This window comes from Balaenoptera borealis (assembly GCF_965194805.1).
Source record: "Balaenoptera borealis genome assembly, chromosome: 19".
Taxonomy (NCBI): Eukaryota; Metazoa; Chordata; class Mammalia; order Artiodactyla; family Balaenopteridae; genus Balaenoptera; species Balaenoptera borealis.
Window position 1 is genome coordinate 28938373 of NC_138878.1, and position 23245 is coordinate 28961617.

General features: G+C 40.1%; 1 long non-coding RNA gene across 7 annotated transcripts in view; it reads left to right on the plus strand.

Moving 5' to 3' along the window:
• Window positions 1-23245, plus strand: part of LOC309616497 — a 50173-nt gene that overhangs the window by 15957 nt on the left and 10971 nt on the right. For all 7 annotated transcript variants that reach the window (XR_014237499.1, XR_014237500.1, XR_014237501.1 and 4 more), the window contains exon 4: window positions 30-23201. This is a non-coding gene — a long non-coding RNA (uncharacterized lncRNA). The remainder of the gene's footprint in view (window positions 1-29; window positions 23202-23245) is intronic.

A 23245-nucleotide genomic window follows, 5' to 3' on the forward strand; every position in this document is an offset into this window, starting at 1 on the left:
TTAGCAGACTATTTAATTGTTTTTTCCAGGAGTCTTTTTATTCAAAACACCTTGCAAACTCCATGCATAAAAGTAGCAGGCAGCTTCCACTTGCAGGCTTTTGAAGCTGGAGAAGATGTGTTTTTCACGTGAAGAAACTTGAGTCCCAGGAAGATGAAATGCCTTGCTACTAAGTGGTAATAAGGATCTTTTGACTCCACAGCAAATGCTGCCATCTTGAAGATGCTTGTCCCCAGTTCTGGAAATTCAATCTGCAGCTGGTTGTATCACATCCCTATTCTTCATAATATTTTATTCTATACACATCAGAAATAAATGTCTACTTGCCATCTGTACACGTCATACAAACATTTTGTCATCCAGTATGGGTACAAGTAACAAGTTAAAGTATGTTAATCTCAGAACTGAATTTTAACCAATAGAATGTTCCATGTATTCATTACTATTTATACATACCTGCTGGGTTTTAACATTGTGATAAACCCAGGGAATCAAATATGAATACAATATGTTCCCTGAATTCATCAATGTGGGCATTGGGCTCAGGCATGGAGAAGAAATGGTGAACAGCATGCAGTGTTTACCTTTGTGGACCTTGGAGCTTAGCATCTATCCTGGCTACAGAGACATAAACAGACCATTTCAGCACAGCACGGTGGGAGGGAAAGGCCAGGCGCCATGGGACCCCAGGGGCAGAGTCCCCAGCCAAACCTGACGGAGGGTGGGCAAAGTCAAGGAAGGCTTCCCGGAGGAGAGGGGCATTGGGGTTGAGCCTTGAAGGAAGAGGGAGCAAAGAAATACAAGGGAGAGCGTGTGCCTTCAGGAGTCAGCAAGGAGTTTGAAAGAAGCAGGAGAGGTGCGTGCGGAGTTTAGAAGGAGAGATGAGAGTAATCAGGGGCCAGGCTGCAAAGGGTGGTTTATACGCCCGTGAGAGCAGCTTGGACCTCATCTTACTTTCACCTGACCAGCTCTGCGTTGTGGAGGTATCATGTTTGGTGGCAGCATGGGGAGTACACTGGAGACCAGCAAGACTGGTGGTGAGAGACTAGTTCGGTGGTTTTTGCAAGTAATTGTCCAGGGGTGAGAATAGTTGCGGGAGCCAGGGGAAGGAGAGCTGTCGGTGGATTGATGGGAGATACTAAGATGCTAGAAATTAAAGGACCTGTGGCTGACTGGTTACATATGGGAGTAAAGGAAAAGCCTGTCAACGAGGGCGTCCAGAAGGCTGCAGCAGTTAGGTCATGGTAGTGGTGTTTTGAGACAGGGAACCTAGGAGAAGGAAGTCTAATGGGAGGAAAGACAGTGTGGGCTGAGCAGATGGTGAGATGCTAGTAGAATATCCAGGGGATTTGGAACTCACGATCTAGTAGCAGGCAGGGAACACAATCTCTTCTTTCATATCCGTTCGTTTTCATTTCTCTGAAAGGCACATTTCTCCCAAAATGTGTTTTCTTTCATTATTAAATGTTGTTTTCCTTTTTTTCTTGTGTGACACAGCTGTAATGGTCCTGTGAAAAGCAAGTCTGAGATGAACCGTTCAATATTATTGGGCAGCGTTTGTTTTTAAAAAAAGATGGGGTTCAGAAGGATACGAAGGAAGGAAAGTGAAAGAATATCCCTGGCTATAGCTGTTCCCTAAACCGTTCAGTGGATTAAGTATACTCAATTTCATTTGTGCAGAGGGATTTAAAGATAGAGAGGGAGGGGCAAAACATTTCCAGGAAAAAAGCACTGGAGAATATTTTCATTTTTAGACGCTTGGTGAGTTTGGATTACAACATATGCTTAAGTGATTAGTAAGTAACATTATCTGGATCATGTTACTTCCCACATTCACCCACAAGTCCTTACTCAGCATGTACTGGGTACTGGACAGTGTTGGCCATCGAGTAGAGACCATAGTGGGCATGGTCCTTCCCTCACAGAGTTCATAGTCTAGCTGGAGGGTTATAAATCCTGAAGGTAGCTTTTTATGATATTTCTGTCCATGTTTGTTTAATATAGTTGACATACATTGCGAGGACAACTTGTGACTCTCAAATCCTATAAAAATGAACATTTATGCCTCCAGAGGGCACAGCCATGTTCACAGGAGGAAGAAAAAGAAAGGATTCAGGCTGCCTTGACTTTCCATCTGTTGAGGTGGGGCTAGTTGGAATTGTTCCTCAAATCAGGGGACTGGAGCACATGTGGACAGTAGTTGCTGGCTATTCCTGAGTAGCTAAGAAATGGAGTTGTGACTCGCTTGCTCAAAAGGGTCAACATTCCCCACCAGAGTGGTACATTTGTTACAGTTGATGAACCTGTATTGACACCATCACCCAAAGTCCATAGTTTACATTAAGGTTTACTGCTGGTGTTTTATATTCTGTGGATTTGGACAAATGTGTAATGACATATATCCACTATTAGAGTATCATACAGAGTAATTACACTGCCCTAAAAATCCTCTGTGCTTTGCTTATTCATCCTTTTCCTCTCCACTAACCCCTGACAGCCATTGATCTTTTTACCGTCTCCATAGTTTTGCCTCTTCCATCATGTCATACTGTTAGAATCATCAAGTTATTTAGCCTTTTCGGATTGGCTTCTTTTAGTTAGTAATATGCCTTTAAGGTTTCTCTCTGTCTTTTCATGGCTTGATAACTCATTTCTTTTTAGTGCTGAATAATATTTCATTGAATGTACCAGAGTTTTTCCATTTACCTGATGAAGTGTATCTTGGTTGCTTCCAAGTTTTGGCAGTTATGAATAAAGTGGCTGTAAACATCTGTACGCAGGTTTTTGTGTGGATATAAATTTTCAGCTCCTTTGGGTAAATACCATGGAGTGCTATTGTTGGATCATATGTAAGAGTATTAAGTTTTATAAGAAGCTGCCAAACTGTCTTACAAAAGTGGCTGTACTGTTCTGCATTCCCACCAGCAAGGAATGAGATAGACCCGTGATTAGGTCTCTGTCTTTTAATGAGCCTGCTGCACCTCTTGTCTGAGGTTCACACTCAGTCTCCCGCCCCCTTAGGTAGGACAAGGTGGCTAGAGCGGGCTTCAGTTACATATTTCCCTTCCTCCCTGCGGAAGGCTGTGGCCAGCTGGAAGTGGGTATTCCTTTTCCTTCAGGTCAGTTAGGCTCTGGTAAAACCCTAGCAGGTTAGGCTCTGTGAAAATAGTTTCTCCTGAGAGCAGACCTTGTTAAGAAGAAAGCTCTGGCACGTTTCAAAAATGCTTCCTTTTCCCCTCCCCCTGCCAGAAGCATGAGGGGATTTTTCCTGGATGTTCATTGTGTGAGGACCTGGCTGAGCTCCTGGAGGTGAAACTCACAAAAGGGCGGGAACTCCCTGTGACTGGGCCCCCCTGGAACTTTTGCCTTCAGGGTTGTCCACACTGAGCCTCCAGCAACTGGGCAATTACAGTTCAGGTTCTCCCACCCTGCCATTGGCTCCCATGGAGGTTTCTGCTTACGGGTTTCTGCTCTAGTGAGTTGTGATTTGCTGTACTCATCTGTCTCTCACTCCAGCTTTAGGGGCAGAAGTTTGCCCTGTAACCGCACTTCTCTTACGGATCTCACGAGATTGGCTGATTTTTCAGTTTGTTCAGTATTTTACTTGTTTTAGATTGGAGTTGGTGACATCTAAGCTCCTTACGTGTTGGACCAGAAACCAGAAATCCACAAACATTTATCAGCCTGTGACAAGATAAATACCAAATAATAAGAGAAAGCATTTAGAAACTTACATGGCGATTTGACTTTGCCATGATATCCGAGTGCACGATTTTATATTTTACAAAAATATTGGTCTGCAGAAGATTGGAAATTAGAAGCAAAACAAAAAGACAACAAACGATTGGCCCTTCACTACAGATAGGTGGAGAAGCATGGAACTGGGAGGCAGTCAAGAAAATGATGATTGGGGATGGGAATTATACCACTTTATCAGTTGTCCAGAAGGTGCTCTGAGATTCCAGGGGAAGAAAGTCAAACTGCTTGGAGTGCAAAGAAAAGGGTGATTAGGGCCTTTCAGAGTGGCTGTGCTGGGCAGGATACAGTGGCGTATGGGAGCGCGTAGACATCCTTCACCCCCCACCTACCTCGCCCCTGCTGTCAGAGTGATCTTCCTAACATGGAGATCAGATCATGTCACCCCCCTTGCTTAAAGTCTTTAGAGACACCTGCCTAACGCTCCTCCACTTCTCAGCACCACTCCCGAGGCTGCTCCCCACCTGACCAGAGGACCCCTCTCACATCGTTTTCTACCACTCCAGCCTGTGACCCTTCTCTCCAGCAGCTGGTTTTCCTGGAGTAGATCGCGGCGTGCACTGCCACCTCAGTCATGCATGTGCAGCAGCTGCGCATCTGTGGCCTCTTCTGTTGGGAAGGCCTTCCCTGCTCTCACTGTTCTCTGGTGAAATCCCACATATCCTTTAACATCATCCTCTTGGGGGTTCTCCTGCATTTGATGTCAAATGCACAGGTGAGGCGGGCCCAGGTGCTCAATCAATGTGGGGTGAGTGTGGAGCTGGAAGGGAAACTTACAGATTCTGCTACATTTCTGATGATTTTACGTGCTTGTGTGTCTTCTTTGGGCATCTCACAACTGGAAAGGGGGATGTGTCTCAGGCCATTAGGTAGGAGCAATTACCAAATAACACTGAAACTAGCATCTGGATGCCTCAGGGCTGGGGGAGACCAGAGAAGAGGCGATTGAAGGTCGGGCTCTCCTGGGGCAGCTTTCCTGGGTGTTCCCATCCTTCTCAGAGAGAGAGAGCCTCTAAAGCAGGGCTTGGCAAACTTCTTCCCGAAGGAGCCAGATAATGAATATTTTTGGCTTTGTGGGCCAGACAATGTCTGTTGCAACTATTTTGTCATTGCAACGCAAAAGCAGCCATAGACAAGTGGGTGTGGCTGAGTTCCAGTGACACTTTTACAAAAGTGTTCCAATAACATTTATGAAAACAGACTGCAGGCTGAATTTAGCCCATGGGCTGTAGTTGCCAACCCCTGCTCAAAGGAAAGAAAACGTCCCCTTTCTTCTGCCCTGTCTTTAAATAGCCTTTGGAGGCCTCGCTAAGTTTACCTTTACAGTTTCTAAATTCCTGGATTTTTTTCCTTCAAAATGGCATAAACAATGAGTAATCTGCCCCTACTTGCCAGTCAGTTGCAGCCTGAAATGTCCTTTACTGGTGGAGTGTTAAGATGCAGTGGCATACACTGAACATGTATAAGTGTTTGTAAAATTCATCCTTAACCCAGGTCTTTATGAGATAGACACATGAGATTCTGACTATGAACTATATGAGAGCTAAAACTTTGCCATAAAGTGATTTGGTAATATCCTTGGTGCTCTGACTACCTTTTGGTGGGCTATGTGAATTTTGGACCTGGAAAGTAGAGTTAAGCTTTTCACAAACTGGGGTAAGGATGGGGACCTAGAGGATGCCCACGTCCATGGCCCAGTATACTGTCTAGAATTCACACCCGATGGGAAAAACTGCACAGCTTACTGATACCTTATCTTTGAGATAACAGAGCGGTAGACAGCATAGCAATGCATAAACTAGGCCAGTAGACATTAAAGGCAAGTATACCTGCTTCAAATGGCTCAGATGGTCATATACTCTATAAAATGCTCAAACCAAATAGCCATGTAAATTAAAGTCGAAAACAGCAGGGTTACTAAAACCCTGACATCATCAGCACCAGGGAAGCAGGTAGAGGAGGCTTGCTAATGCTATGATAGCCTTTGTCACCTCCCTCTGCCCCCAAGGGGCCCCATAGAGGTCACCCTGCTACCCTATTTCCCCAAAGCCACAAATCAGGACATCTTTTGTGGCCTGACCAAACAGGACGACCTAGTAGCAAGGCTCATGCCAGCTGTGACGGGGGAACTCTCACTTGGTCCTCATCATCTTCTGGTGCTATTTGGAGTATCTTTAGATCAGCCACAGTCTCCTACTCTGAAAAATAACCAGGATGGGACATTCTTCACCCTGCAGTTTTTGCCCCCAGATGCGGTCAAAATCAATGTGTGCTTTACAGCCAGCAGTGGAGTGGTTTCCTTTACAATCTTGAACTCTTTCCCTTTCCTTATGTCTTAGAGGTCTAACTAAACATCCCCAAGAAAAGTTGGTGATATTCCCAGTATCTCGCTTCTTTTATTTATATGACAACCAGACCAGTTGCAAATTGTATTTCAGATAAACAACAATATATTGAGCACCTACTAGGCCATTATGATGTGAAATTAAATTAGAATGGTGTGAAATATTACTAGATCCTCACCCAGATGCATAGGCTAGGTTTGTTCTCCTACAGCCTCTTCTCATGAGTGTAGTGTGTGATTATTTAGATTTTATCAAAAGGGTATAAATTAGTAATTTTATGTCTCTTTTCTTCCCATTTACCTTTGGAGATTTTCACTTTTCATTTTGAAAAGTCCATTTTGAATATATTTATCGTCAGTGTTGAAGAGGGCTAGTTTTAGTTTATTCTAATGTTATGTACTTTAGTGCTTGAATTATTTACTGTGGGTTTGGTTATTGACCTATTTTATTTGTCATTTTATGACATACATATTTTCAGTGGAGACGCTTAGGCTAAGCTATATTTATTTTTACCACAGTACATTAACCATAAAACTAACTACAGTAAAAACCATGATAATCTGGAACCCTCAGGGAATAGGTTATTCAAGATAGCCAAGTTTTAAGAATGAACATTAACTATTTGTGATGGAAACCTTTTTAAAATGGACCATACCTGTCCCTCTTATCTTGAAAAAAAGGTAGAGTCTCACTGAACTTTGATAATAACTCATGGTCTTCAGTAAGAATTGCACTGCGTGACTCAGCTCTCATTAAAGGACTTGGGTGTTCTTTTTTGTTTTTAGTTTCTTGTTGTTGGTGGTGGTTTTTAATTCTCATGGGCATTTCTTAAACCAGTCTTTCTTCAATGGCTGTCAGCTGTGTTTCTCACGTGCCCTCCTGGTAGCCTTCCCTCTGCCCTTCAATTTACTGCTTTTATACTTCTGTGGACTTGGAAAGCAGGTGATGGAACTCATGAGAATATAGGCAGGCATGAGAAAGGACTTCCGGGGACCCACTAATGGGTCAGATGCCTCAGTTGTGTATTAATAACTTGCAAGCAACCCTTGCCTCCCTGAAAACTCTTACTCCTTAGCCTGTCGGTTCTCTGCGTTCTAGCCAGCGGGTGGTAAAATGGGGCAGATCTGCTGTAATTCCTCCCCTCAACATGCTTCTCTACTCAGCAAAGCTCTGCAGAAGCTGATTCTAGCCAGGATAGGGGAGCTCTGAGCCTTGTGTCTGGGAACTAAGGCAGCTAGTTGAATACACCTTAGAAAAGAAAATCAGGTTTAAAACAGGCCTCATTTTAAGTTCATAGTTTATTAAATGATGCCTATATCATGATAATATCCTGCAAATTTTCCTTCTCTTCTTTATCCTATTGCATCTTTTTCCTTTTTTAAAAAAAATAAAATGCTAAACATACGCTCTTTGGGCTTGTAATTTATTGGGACTAAAGCTAGAGCCTTAATTCTAAAAAAGCATCTCTAGTCAAAACTGCCTAGCCCTTAATGATTCTAGTTTTTTTAATGCACGTCATTATGGATGCGTTACATATATGTTTTACTTTAGTTTCTTTGCACAAAAACAATGAAAAATAATTAAAGATGCTGGCAGGTGACCATTAGACTAGAAACGTGGTTGTCAGACATTTCCACGGTGCTTCGCAGGGTTTCATCGTGTTTTCTTATGGGATCCTCAGAACAACGCGGTGGTCATGTTGTCCCCCATGTCAGAGCCAGGAGACCAGAGGTGCAGAGGTGTCCAGTGACGCGTCCAAGGTCACACTGCTGTTAGCGCTCTCAGGATTGAGCTCAGCAGCTCTGCTTCGCAGACCTGTGGGTTTTCCCCCATTAGCTCCTAAGTTATCATACTGGTGAGTAAGAGGTGAGACTTATTAGTTTACAGTGTGCAGACACATTAGTTCTCAGTGTGTAGTTGGGGCTGCCAACCCCTCCGAGTATGTGAAGTGTCAGATCTTCCAAAGCGAGAGGAGGAGAACTTGATTGGCATGTGATCCTAAGGGAGAAGTCTGTCATCTTCAACCAGCCGTCACCCTGCTGCTGCTGGAGGGCTGGAGACTGCCGGTTTGGGATCCAAGGACTGATGGTCAGTTGTGTCCAATAACCTGGGGACTCTGGTACTAAATATAGTGGCATTAGTTATTACTGTAGATAATTGTCCAGTGTTTTTAGAGAACCAAATATTGTTTTGTTTAGTGGTTTTGGCCACATATGAGTAGTCAGTTAATGAAAATTATTATTTTTCAAAACTAGATGCTAAAGAGTTTGGGAGTGTATTCTGATCCATTTCTTAATACAAACAATATATCTGTACCACTTGTATCCAAATCACAAGTTTCCTTTCAGATTTCAAAATATAGCTGTTTTTGAGCTGTGAACAATTAGTCTTCGGCAAAAACAATTTGCATAACTGGATTTAATTTGTCATTTGCAAACTCTATTGCTCTTTGTTTTAAGAATTGTAAATGATAGGTTATATTAAACCAATGTTTTTGAAGGTCTATTAAGATGTTACATTCCAAATAGAATAATATTTAAACATTTAACAAATTTATATTTTTCTTTTCATTTATATATGTGTGGGTGTGTGGGTGTGTATTTGCTGATGGAGTAGAGATTGCTTCCTGAGAAGTCAACCCAATCCCCAAATTCTAAAATGTTCTAATTCATTATCCATTTTAGCTTTTTAAAAATCGGAAATTTAGGCCGATCTATTTATATTAACAGACTGGTGCTATCAAGTTAATCCTGTAATTAAAATTCATTTCTCAAAGATGTTACTAACATCTTAGAAATATTAAAAATTTAAACCCTAAAAATTGGTATGGAAATTATTAAATTTTCCCTATTTTTTTCCTTCTCTCCCAGAGTGATTCATTTCACTTTCTGTGTCTTCTTCCATGAACCATAGTGCTTTTGCGGAGATCCCTAATTCAGTGAAACCTGTTTAGGGGATCATCTCTGTTAGAAAGACAGCTGCCAAAAAGGCATTCACTCTCCGAGTATGGACTTTAGATTATGGCCAATCAAGACTTGGAGCTGGAGGAACACCTGTCAGAGACGTTTTTCTGCAAGGAGATGGTGTCTTTAATCAGGTTTCATTGCACTTCAGAAAAAGATTCATTTTAGAATGTGGGTAAAACAGCATCTGCTTTTATGATTCATCCTCACCATCCTTTTAAAGCTGAGAAACCAATTTAGAGTTTATTTACGACATTGTTCTATGGCAGAAGGAGAAACTTCAACAAAGTGTTTAGCAAAGAAGGACTTTCCCAGATGTTTGATTTGTAACTTTCTTTCGTGAAAGAAAGCTAAAAATTTATTTTTGAACTTTTTTCCTGTGAGTATAATTGACAATAGGAATTCTTATGGATAAACTTTTAAAACTGTTTAAGCTAATTGTATGCACCCTGAAAGCTGGGAAACTCTCCTATGTTGCATTTATATGTGAACAATGCAAAGTATTATCGATACGGACTGGTGTTTAGAGGAATGACACTCAGCTTTTCAACTCTGCTCTAATTAGAGGCACGGTTAAGTGCAGAAAACGCAGGTACCTTCTCATATCTGCAGACTATACTGAGCATAAACTATTAGAAGACAAACTTCATTTTGCAAACTATAATTTAATGGTATAACAGTGTGCAGACCGGGATATTGGTTAATTTTCAAAACATTTTATTCTACACCAATTAGCTCGGGTCCTGGAGGGCAAAATGACAAGAGGTTACTCGTTTACTATGTATTTAATTAATTGAAAAATGCTCAAATTGCTTTTACAGTTGTTATTAAAAAGTAGAATCAGTGTTGCCAGTGCTCAACCATAATTGGAACCCCAGGGAATTAAATATTTAGCATTAGTAATGTAACAGCACTTAGGACACAAATTTCTATTTTCGTAATGAAAGCTATACACTGTGAGTGCAAGCGGCTGAAACGACAGCTGTGACAAGTGAAACGGCCTGGGATATTTCAATAAGACACTTCATTGGACAGCAAGTCTTACCACATTACTCGTTTGTAAGAGATCTGCAAGTTTAATTCCCAAAAGAAACCCGTTACCCAAGTATTTAGATTTCTAATTGCACGGAGGATGAACAGTTGGGCAAATGTCTTGCCGTAAGTGGCTGAAATGTATACTGCTTTCTAAATAATCCTATGTAAGTTCATGCCTTTGTCAATTTAAAAATAGCAGGACTGTCAGGGAATAAAGATCTTGTTTGTTTTAAGTTTAATTACATTTTAAGCGTAAATGCTCTCAGTGTTACAATGAGAAAAGTTGGATATTAGACTCTAATGAGCTACAGTGGTAGACGGCTGGAGACCCTAAGGGATTCCCTCCGTAAATTAACTGGATAAAAGTACTTGGTTAGGATATAGTTGATGGCTGAGCTATTCTTAAAACCCAGTTATAGAGCTGTCTCTCACTCCTGTTTTCATTCCAAACAGGCCCTGTAGAGACTTTAATGGCCGCCTGTTACAACTGTTCAACTTGTCAAAATGTATTATATTACTCCACTAATAAGTAGTATTAAAGGGTATTTGACTTCATTTCTCCTTTTCCGAGGAGATCAGGTTGATAAACACAACTGGCTTAGGTCGGTCTCATTTTAATTTATGTCCTCTAAGTAGTATTGAAGGTCCCTGGTTTGAATTTGGCAAACATTATTTTCCCGGGGATGTAAAACTTACAAAATATTATGGACAATGGAAACAATTAATGGAGACTATTTATTATAGACTCTTTGTCTGTGAGAGATGTATGACTTTGACATGTTTAGTCCATGTTCAAAGTACTTGAAAAACCGTAGCTAAACTGACATTCTTTGAAGCATAACTCAACTAATTCCTTTGCCAATCATTCTGTCTTCTTGAAAAAAGAAAAAGTTGCAGGACTTTTTGATTTCATAATTTTCTTTTGCTTACCATTGTCTGAGTCAGTTTCTTTGAGAATTTATTCTAACTGATCATGATTTCTATTTTATTTTTTGTAATGTTTAGAACATATATGCTTATTTTTAAAAAAAGAGAGAGAAGAAGAATGTAGAAATTTATTTGATAAAGTCTCCCTTTCACCCTCTCCCCCAATCCTCCCTCTCTGGTGATCACCTTTGCTAACAGTTTGATAACATATCAAGCATTCATAACATTTTCTGTGCATATTATACACATGCACATATAGATGTTATTTATTTATACATAGTACACATAGCGTATTTAAAGAACATAATTTGGATCACCCCATAGAAGTCAGTGATTTGCTTTTTCCCCACACTTAATTTATCATAGATATTTTCCTATACTGGTGTCCAAATCTTCCTCATTCTTTTTCATAGCCAGTTGTCATTTCGTATTTTAGAGGTATAAAATTTATCTATTGCCTATTGATGTCATTTGAGGTCACCTCCAGTTTTTCCGCTATGGCAGATAGCATTGCAGTGAACTTCTGATTGTGCTTGAGTGTGTGTGTGTTTGCAGCAGGTGTGTGTGCATCTTTGTGCATGTGTCATAAAAAGATATTGAGCTAACCTTTATTGAGTGATTACTCTGTGCCAGGTGCTATTCAAAGCACTTTACATATACGGTATTAACTCATTGCATCATTATAATAAAGAGCTAAAATATATTATAATCTATATTTTACATATAGGGAAGCTGAGGCAGAGAGAGGTTGAGTTGCTTGCCAAAGGCCACAGGCAGGTAATAGCAGAGCCTGGGCTCAAACGCAGGAGGTCTGGCACACCAGTCTGAGTGCTTAACCAAACCAGTGTGCCTGGAGAAATACTTTGTTTTTTCTTCTTATTTATCTTTCCTAAGTAGTGAGTTCAAATGTGGTTTCATATGTTTATTGCCATTGCATTTCTTGTTCTGAGAATTGGTCAGTTTCTGTCTTTTGCTCGTTTTTTGGTAGTGTTGTCTTCTTAGCAAATTACAACAGATCTCTATTGATAATGGCTATTGACTCTTTGTTATAGTTTATCAAATTTTTTTCTAAGCCTGTTGCTTATATTTTTACTTTATTTTAATATTACCAAGTTTTGCTTTATGGATTGAGGTATAATGAAGCCTTTTATCAGCTGCAAGATTACAAGTATGTTTTCCTACATTTTCTTCTACTACTTTTAATTTTTTTTAAGTTTTGATCTTTCACTCAAGTGGGATTTATTTGGGTGTGCAGTGTGAAATAAAGATCAAACCTTTTATTTCTAGTAACACCCACAGGTTACTTTCGTAATTTGTCCATTTTTTTCTCTATGGTTTGAAAGATAATCTCTGTCTAATGCTATATTCCACCTTTATATGTCCCTGGATTGCCAATTCTCTGGAATATTCCACTGGTCTAATCCTGCAGCGTCACACTTTTTACCATTGTAACATAAAAGTAAGTTTAAAATCTTATAATTAAAAAGATAGTCTCTATCAAATACTCAACCTTAAATTATAAAAGTTATAGATATTATAAATATTATATAATAAAATTATATATAATATAAAATTTCAAAAGATATTTTAATGTCTCATACATTTGCTTTTTCAGATAAACATTTGTATCAGCTTGCAAATTTCATTTTAAAATTCCTTTGGGATTTCTATTGGGAATAGATTGAATTTATAGATTAATTTAGGGGAAGGGATGAATCTTTCTAATCCTTACTCCCTATGATATCTCAGAATAACAGCTAATATATATTTGTTGAATGAATGAATATATGCTTTGTTTTGGTTTTGGAGATGAGGAGAGGGAGTAAATATTTGATCATCTTCTAGATGTTTTAAACATTCTTAAAAATGATCATTTCACTTAGATTTTCAATTTATCATTGTAAAGTTCTACATAATATTTTCACTTAAAAATCTTCCCCATATTTCTAAGTATGTCTGCTTTCTTAATCCAAATGTAGTTTACTTTGGTTTCTCCACTTTTTGTCTTTGTCAGACTTGACAGAGTTTTACTTTATTGGTCTTTAAGTATATTTAAAAAATTGCTTTTATTGATATGCTTTCTTTTTTACTTGTTTGATTTCCCTTTCATCTTAATTCTTCCTTTTACTTGTTTTAGCTTATATGACTGACTTTTTCCTGGGTCTTTTAGCTGAATGTGTAGTGTATTTATATTTTCTCTCTCTTAGTTTTTAATATATATTTTTAGGCTATAAATCATCCTCTAATTTCTGTTTTGGCCATGTCCAGTAGTTTTTATATATATTCGTTTCACTGTCTTTCATAAGTGAGTAGTCCATAATTTTACACTTTTATTCTTTTTTAACCAAAGAGTTATTTTGAAAATAGCATTAAAAAATAAGTGGTTAGAGCAATATTTTTTGGGGGGGGTGGCTACAGGTAAGGAGGAGAGAGCTATCCATATATTGTTTATTTCTAGATTTTTTTTCATTATAGGTAGAGAATAGAGCCTATATGATTTCCCCTTTGGATAATATATTGAGATTTCCTTTGTAGTCAAACAGTTAATTTTTGTAAACATTCTACAGGTTTAAAGAAATGTGCATGCTCTCTTTAGGAAAAGTATCTTAAGTCTGCTTATTAAATCAACCTTGTTAATTGTGTTTTTCAAATACTCTGCATTCTTATTTTCCATATATCTTAACCTGTCAGTCTCTAGGAGCTTGTGGTTTTCAGACATTCTCCTGTATTTCCAATAATGTGTTTATATATTTTGAGGCTTTGTTGTTTCATGGGGTAGAGGTTTGCTTCCACTGTATCTTCTCGGTAGATTGTACATTTAATTGATACAAAATTTCTCTCTTTGTTGCCTTTGATTACTAAAGGAAGCCTTTTCCCTAGGGTGGCGCTCCTTGTGATTTTTTTTTTTTTGAAGAGTCTGGGGTTATTTCACATTTTTCTTGCTTCTCCCTCTGCTCCAGCCCTCAAGCAGTGAGCCTTCCCCAGGCACATTTCTCCTTCCGTTTGGTGAGCAATTCTCAGCAGCAAACACTGCTGCTACAACCCACTGTACCTATGGGTGAGGGTGGGTGAGTGTGGAGAAAGGCTGGCACTAGGGTGGGCCAAGGGAGGCCCAGAGGGTGCAAAATTGGTCACTGTCAGTGTCTGCAAAGTCAGGCGGACCTTGCATGCTGCTGAGAGTGAGTGCCTTCCTGAATTTGGCACTCTAGGGGCCTCACCTGCCTCCCCGGAATCCCAGTCCTGCTAACAGAATCCATTGTTCTCCAGGTGGGCCTTTCAGTGATCTTGAGAGATTGCCCATCACTCACTCTGGGTCTTTCATATCTGTCATCTCTGAGTTTGCTCTTTCATCACTCCACTCAGAAGGACGACCTCCATTTCCATAGTAGCTATTCCTATACCTGTTTGGATTGTGGTTTACTCTGGTATTTCTGTTAATCTATTCCTGTCTTTTTAATTTTTATTTTCATCAGGGTAACAATGATGAATTAGTTAACAATGAAATAACCCTAAAAGAAAAACGGAAGGTCTTTACCTTGCCCTTCTTCACTCCCATTCTACTCGTCAGAGATAACCCTTGAAAAATTTCTAGCTGTTTCTTCTATTATTTGCCTTCACATTTCTAAATAATATGATTTCTGCTTTGCTTACCACTTATAGGAATGCTTTATTGACTTCCACTCGTGACATATGAGTATATGGCTTTGTTACTTTACCATCCCCACTGCTCCAAAACTTCATTCTCGCAATATAATTTTTGGCTAAATTTGGTTTTTACTGCTGGGAAAAGTAGTGTACTTATACTTCCCTAATCATTTAAACTTTTTTTTCTTGAAGCTAATAATGGACTTGTTTCTATATTTGATTAGTTTCCATGTGTTCCGTCAAACCCATTATTCACTATCAACAGTTTCTAAGCAGTTATATCTATCAGATAATAATTTATCAATTCTCTTTTAGTTATTTAGTTTTTCTTTTATAGGGAACTCTCTCTGGAAACGTTTTTTTCTCCTTCTCCAGTTTGGATCGATTGCTTTCTTGCTTTGCCACCTGGTTGTCATCCTGAAACTTATCTTTATGTTTTCCTGTGTTGGAGTCTGTGTTTTCTCTTGTTTTATGTCTTCTTCTTTCTTGCTTCTCATTTTCATGGAGCACATCCTTCCACAGCTTTCTATAGAAATATGGATGGAAGTAAAATATTTTCATGTGAAAATGTCTTTATTGGAGGTGTCACACTTTTCCAAGAGCTCTGTCTTATACTCTGATTGCTCCTGTTCTTTAACTGCCTGTTCTTGTTTCATCAATATAATATCTTCTCTTATTTCTCTGAGGTTGTTAATAACTTGATTTTAAGCACTGTTTCCTTTTGTGCTCTGCATGGTCTCAAGTTTCCTCCAGATCCCATTTTTCTGTAAATTTAGGTCTTTCTCTTTCATGTTGGAGAATCTCCTCAAATGTCTTGTAGTCATTAGCTATAATATTTAAGAAAAAGGTGCTCAGAAGCTGATGGGAGCTCTGTGCTCATCTGTGGAGCTTGTTGGTGGATGAATTTCACTGTTGGATGATCAAGTGGCAAGGCATCCTTGGCTCTGGGGGACCCTTGAACTTCTGGATCTGAAAGCCTCCCTTTCCTTAGGCTTGGGTCTCAAGAGATGAACCTTCCAATCTCCTCTTTGGGAGGTATGATTTAGTGGCTGACTTTCTGGAAGCAGGGAGGAGGAAGGGCCCAGGGAGCTCCCCATTCAGTACAACTTTTTTAAACCCTGCGCCTTATTGCAGCCCTTCTCTCTGCCTGGTATCTTTGAGTCTGGAGTCTCTAATTTAATGTCTCCTGCCCCCAACAGTTGCCTGAATACATATGAGAGGGGAGGAGATCTGGGAGTCTGACTGCTGTGTACACAGACTTGGAGCCTGTCTCCACCTTAACCCTCAGCCCCCATGCTCCACCATACCTGTTTCCTCCCATTCCTGAGCCTTTAGGTGTCATGGGCTTCATTCTCATTTTTACTCCCCTTTGCAGAATTTAGCTTCTAGCTTCCTTTGCTCTTTAAAGCCAACTTATCACTCTCCACCCACTCTCCACTTTTGAAAATTGTTTTGACGTCTTTGAAGCTGACTTTGATATCTTTCATGCAGTGATGTCTTCATTCTCTCTTTTTCCTTACGTACTGGTGTCCTCTTTGCCTGGAACCCTTGTCTCTTCCTTCGCTTTACTGTTACCTCCTCAGAAAGCCGCTCCTGGGTCTCCATTTTCTCCCTCTTGTATTGTCTCTTGGCCTCTCTAGGCTGCAAGCTCTATCTTTTATCACTCTTTACTCAAATCCTGGCACCTGCTTGATACTTACTTGTTGAGTGAATAAACAAAGCAGAGCTAGGTTGTTCTAGACTGGAAGAAGTGTGACGTTTTCCTTCTGGCCTGGAGGAAGCTGCCATCAGAAGCACCCAACGTTGCCTTTAAAGTGCCAGATCTGGGACCACATACTGCTTTACGAGGGAGTGAAGTTGGGATCCATGCAGAGAGGAAGATTATGTCTGCTCCTCACTCCCCCACATCTGTGTTCCAGCTGTGATGACTTAAGCCCTGTCCCTCTTGGAGAAAAGTGTGTAGATCAGTGCTCTGGGGCTGGGACTTGATTCATAATGTTAGTAATGACAACGCACATATATTGAGCATCTCCTATGTGCCGGGCACCATACTGCGTATGCAACATGCATAATCTCATTTAATTCCCATCTGGGGTAGATTATCCCTATTATTTCTGTTTTTATAAGTGAGGAGACTGAGACTTAGAGAAGATGAGTAACTCACTCAAGTCCATGGGATTCATGAATGAGAGAACTAAAACTTGGACCCAGGTCTGTCTGATGCGAAAGCTTCTGCTGGTATAGTCATGTTCTACTGGTTTCTGTGATGTTTTCCTCCCTCTACATTTAAGCATCACAGAATCACTGGCTGGAGTCATGACATCTCAGAGGAAGAAAAGATCATAGAGGTCATCTATTTGGTCCAACTCCTGTTGGCACTGAGGAGAAAATGTAAGCCTGACATTTCCAGCCACGCATCATTTGCACGGTGAGCACTGCATTTAGCATTGATGCCTCACAGGAAACAGTAGGATCAGAATCTGTAGCTAACCAGGGCAAAGAAGGGCACAAAAACTGGCCCCAGATCATTTTTGGCAAGTGCACGCAGCCCTCTGTCCACAGGGTGAATGAAGCTATACACCAGAGTGACTTAAGTAAGTACAGTGCTTATCCTGAGAAAGGCACCTTGGGAATCTACTCTGACATAGATTTCCTTCTGACTTATAGTTGATATAAAACACCTAATATTCCATTGGTCAGCTTTCCAAATCCCCTGTGCCACTGGGCTTTGTGTTAAATACAACACGCGCGGCCCGAGACTGTAGACTCAGAGGACAATGTGGAATAAAAACGGCAGGACATGATTCCAAGATTCACTATATGATACAAATTTTGGGCTAAAATCACAGGATATTTCTCCCCACCCTTCCCTCCAAGTTCACCTACTCCCATAGTTCCTTAGGTTTGCAAAGATTTGAAGGAAAGGGGATTACCACTGAAGTAAGTAGATTTCAAGTCCTGGTGATGTTTTTCTAGCTGCCACATGTGGCCCGGTGTTAAGTAGCTGAACATTTCTGCTTGCTGGCAGCCAAAGTCAGCCCTCACCTCCTATGGAGCTCTTTCTGACTTCAAAAAGCATTCCACAGGGTTGCAGAGAAGAGGAAATGTGGGAGAGGGTTACCACTTACGCTGCCTGAATTCATTTTCCTTCTTTGTGCTTTCTGGTTATTAAAGCCATGCAGGAGACATCAGAAGGGCAGAGGAATTTGAGGGCTTCTTCAGATAAGGTGCTAGAAACCCCGATATTTGAATGAGAGATTGCATTCTCCTAGAAGCAACTTTTTAAAAAAGCATAACTAAATGTAATTTCCATTGGGAAAGGTTCCTGTAACAGATGTGCAAAGTATGCTGAATCAGTTAAGGGATCCCTTGCTATATATGAAAGCTCATCTCTTTGCATCTTTCAGGGAAAAAAAAACCAGTCATTTGGAATGTTTTCCACAGTATAGCAATTCTGCTGGTGGCAAGCAAAGCCAGCCCAAGAAGGCACTGCTTACAGAATGGCATAAGAAACATGTCATTTACAAACCCTCGCTGTGCATAGCTGGAAAGCAGGAATGAGGCTGGAATAAATATAAGCTGGACACTCCTTGATGGGGGACATCTTAACAGCAGCTACCCTGTTGAATTTTTGAAAACAAATTTGTTTTGCCTGTTAGAATTTCTTAAAGCTTGAAGAGGACTTTAAAGTCTTCTAGATCATTTCGACATTGAAAATAAACCAACATAATTCTTATTTTGTTCTACTTTATAGTTTGAATGAAATTTTAAAATAATAATTGATTTTTTTTAATTTGCAAACTTTTGGCAGAACTCATAACACAGTACAATAAATTGCTGCATGAGCCAACCTCCTCCAACCAATTTAATGAGATTTGAGCAAAATTTGTTAGATCAAATGAACAGTAATAGGCTGATTTTTATTTTCAAATGTGGTCAGTCAACAGATACTTACTGGACATACCTGCATGTAAGGAACTGTGTGAGACCCTATAGGCATCACATGTTTAGGACACAATGACTAACTTAGAACATTAGACATCTTCTGTTTTCCTTCTGCAGTGATACGTATTTATTTTTTATTATTTTTATTGGAGTATGGTTGATTTACAATGTTGTGTTACTTTCTGCTGTACAGCAAAGTGAGTCAGTTATACATATACATACATCCACTCTTTTTTAAAATTCTTTTCCCATATAGGCCATTACAGAGTATTGAGTAGAGTTCCCTGTGCTATACAGTAGGTCCTTATTAGTTATCTATTTTATATATAGTAGTGTGTATATGTCAATCCCAGTCTCCCAACTTATCCCTACCCACCTCCCCCTTACCCCCTGGTAACCATAAGTTTGTTTTCTACATCTGTGACTCTGTTTCTGTTTTGTAAATAAGTTCATTTGTACCATTTTTTTTTAGATTCCACATATAAGCAAGATGTCATATATTTGTCTTTCTCTGTCTGACTTCACTCAGTATTACAATCTCTAGGTCCATCCGTGTTGCTGCAAATGGCATTATTTTGTTCTTTTTTATGGCCGAGTAATATTCCATTGTATATATGTACTACATCTTCTTTATCCATTCCTCTGTTGATGGACATTTAGGTTGCTTCCATGTCCTGGCTATTGTAAATAGTGCTGCAGTGAACATTGGGGTGCATGCATCTTTTCGAATTATGGTTTTCTTTGGATAGATGCCTAGGAGTGGGATTGCTTTATCCTATGGTACCTCTGTTTTTAGTTTTTTAAGGAACCTCATATTGAGTGTGGACTATGAATTGGTTGTGATGATCTTGGGGAGGAAGGGGGCAGGGCCCTCTCAGCGGCACCTGCCCTTTGGTGCTGAACCTGACTTGAGTCGGTCTCTCTGTCCCTCTGGGTTTCTGTCTGTCTCTCTCTCCTCTGTCTAACCCACAGGGTGGACTGTGTTTGGAGTGGAGCTGGAGGTTTCTCTGTGTCAAGCTAATTGGCCCATTTGGGGCTTAAACCCAGATTCTTAGACCTCTTAGTACCTTACTGTAGACAACTAGGCTTGGAACTTTGGATGCAAATGCTAATTGTTGATCATTAGGAATGACTTTCTCCATTGGGGTCCCAGAGGAGACAGGGGGGCTGGCTGGCCGCTGCATCAGCCATGACGCACACAGTGAGAGCTTTGGTCCTCTGTGTAGAAACAAATGAAGTTCAGGCATTGCAGGGCCAGTATGTCCCTCTAACATTCCAGGGGACGACACATCCCATGACCTGGCCTCCTCCACGAGAACATGCATTCATCAGGAGTTAAGTTAAACAGTACCTAGAGATTGATGCAGGTGTGTGAGCCACACGCCTATTTTTTGGTGGTAACCTAAAGGCTACCCTGGTGACTTTTTGAGGAAAGACTGTCTTCCTCTTCTCTGAGTCGATGGATTTGTTGGCTTGAGTTTTAGAGCAACCCGAACAGTGATTAGGCTAATGGCCTTTGTTGGCTCAAGGCAGTGTTCTCCTTATGTTCTTAAATAATAAAGCTTAAACATCCCAAGAAATAGATGTATAAAGAAAAACATTGACTTTTTAGTGAATTCAAAATTGCTGACTTACAGTATTGAAATACATCCAATATGCACAATAGCCTGAATCTCTGATAGGCCTTAAATTTAAAAGATGGATGTCAGAAGGACCCATCAGTCAATGTCCAGATCCAGGATGTAACTATCTTTCTCCCCATGTTCAAACAGCCATTCCTCATCTACCCTGGCACTCTTTCCCAAGCCCAGATGTGTCATTGGAACCTTTCCTCAACACAAGTTTAAGTCAAGGGATTGGAATTGGCCCTTGAGATGACATTTATAGACCAGCTCTGATCTAGGTAGCTTCATTCAAGGAAATTTCAGAGGTCTACTTTTTTTGCTCTACACTGGTTTATGTTTGGATATTCTCACTCTCCTTTTGTCATGACTTTTGTGTATTTCTGTCCAAATGGCATCAGTTTCCAGCCTGGACTTGACTACATGTGCTGCCTTGTAGTTACATGGGTACCAGGAAGGAAAGGAACTTTCCAAAGTCACATGCAGTTTTACATCATAATATGATGCCATATAATAGTAAATGACTTTTAACCAGTGTTAAGTAGACTGTATTAGTTTGAAGAGTGAACTGTATTCAGTCTTTTAATTAAGGTTTCATGAAATGTCTATTGTTTGGAAAAGAAGCATTTTTTTCAGATAATGTACCTTAGGATACATGTCCCTTAAGCCAAAACAAAGGCTGTGAGTGTGTGTGTGTGTGTGTGTGTGTGTGTGTATTCATAACTGAACTAATAGTAAAACCATTTATTGAGCACTTACTATTTGCCAGATACTATGATAGTCATTTTAAATGTGTTTGTGTTATTTTGCAGGGCTGCCATAACAAAATACAAAAACTGAGTAGCTTCAACAAGAGTAATTTATTTTTTCATACTTCTGGAGGCTGGGAGTCCAAGATCAAGGTGTGGGCAGGTTTGGTTTCATCTGAGGCCTCTCTCCTTGGCTTGCAGATGGCTGCCTTCCTGCTGTGTCCTCACGTGGCCTGTCCTCTGTGTGTGAGCATCCGTGGTGCCTTTGTCTCCTTATAAGGACACTAGTTAGATTGGATTAGGGCCCACCCTAATGGCCTCATTTTAATTTAATCACCTCTTTAAAGGCCCTATCTCCTCACATTTTGAGCTACTGGAGATTAGGGCTTCAACATATAAATTTAGGATGGGGGAGAAGGAGACACATTCAGCTCATAACAGTGTTGAATCCTCACCACAATTTTTGTAATAAGGGTACTATCATTATCTCCATTTTAAAGATAAAGAAACAGAGGTTCATAGAAAGCTGAGTCACTGGCCTGATGACTTCCATGTAGCAAGCCAAGCATACCATTTACATGCTCTGTATTTCTTTTTCAGTGTGTGTGTCAGAGGTATCATCTAGCTTATGAAGTGAGTTTGAAGAGGCCCATTGAAATTTCTGGATCCCTTTAAAAGGAGGTGTATGTAACCATGTTGCTAAAGGAGCTTCTGCCACTTAGCAGCTGTGTGACCTCTGGCAGGTTACTTTACCTCTCTGGCCTTTGGTTTTCTCATCTATAAAATGGGGGTGTTAATCGTACCTACCTGAGAGGGCTGTTGTGAGGAGGATGTGAGATAATCCATATGAAGTCTTTATAACAATGTCTGTACGTAGAGGTATTAAGTAGATGTTAGTAGCTATTATTATATATGATTATTGTTATTCTGAGAAAGATACATTTTCAGAATGGGACAAAGTGATTACTATCATTCCATTTTAACATTTGAAAGTGTTATTACATGCTGGTTGTTTGGATCTACATATTACCATAGTTTTAAATATTATCATTCTCAATACATTGTGTCATTTTACATTGGCAGTATGTCAGAGGCTGGTGTAGCATGTCAAAAGGGATTTAATTCATTGGCTGTGTGTCATAAATGTGACACTGCACTGAGAATCAGACCGACAGTACCTGTTTTTAACACATGTTGGACACACCGGCAGGGTTTCCTTGGAGTTAGGAGTCACTCTGAGCTGTTGCAGCACCAGTTTTCTGGGGAGCCCTGAAAGACCATAAGAGATTATTCCCTAAAAACCAATTTTCAAGTGGCCCCATTGCAAAATGGCTCTGCAATTACTCTGTCACGCAGAGGCCTAAACTGGGCACGTGGAATGTTGCAGACAGAGTTCCATGAGAGCCCTGCTGGCCCGCCGGCCGCTGCACCGCTGCCATGGTCTTCCCTTGCTGGGTTGCACTGTCGTGGGTACCAGCCCCCTGGAGCAGTGCTCCTTGAAGTTGCTTCCAGACTCCAATATTGCAGGTCATGCTGCACTGCAGGGCCTCGTCCATCTAGTCTAAGGTACTTTTGCAAGTATTTTTCTAGATTAAATTGCTAGCAGTGGAGTTGCTGGGCTGGAAGTTATGTCTATTCACAATTTTGATGGCTATTTCCAGACTGACCTTCAAAACAGTTGAACCAGTACATTCTTACCCACAGTGGGTGAGCGTGCCTATTTGATATTGTCAGATATTTTCATTTTGGCCAACATGATAGGTGAGATCCATTCTTCCACAATTGCTTTGATTTGTATGTCTTTAATTATGAATATGATTGAGCACCATTTCATCCATGTGTTCCCTGTCTGTATTTTTTACTTCTGCGTGTGAATTGCCTATTCATATCCTTTGCCCGCTTTTCCACTGGGTGTGTCTTTTTCCAAGTGAATTATATAGAGCCTTTGTCAGTTAAGGAAACGAGCCCTTAAGGCAAATATTTTCCCCACTTTACCCTTTGTCTTTTGTCTTTGTTTACAGTATTTCGGCCCATCCTAAGTTTTTAAATTTACGTTTTTAAATTTCTCAACACGCAGGAAATTTGTGGAATATTTAGTCTTGTTGGACTAAATCTCAAGATCCCTTCAAGTCTAAAGAAGATTCTACAAATACTAACAACCACGAAATGAAAGGAACGCAAGTCCAGTGGTGGATTTTTTGCAGACTTTAGCAGGTGGGTGAAAGCCACTTCTGTTGTCTAGGCCTTTCCAAGGATTC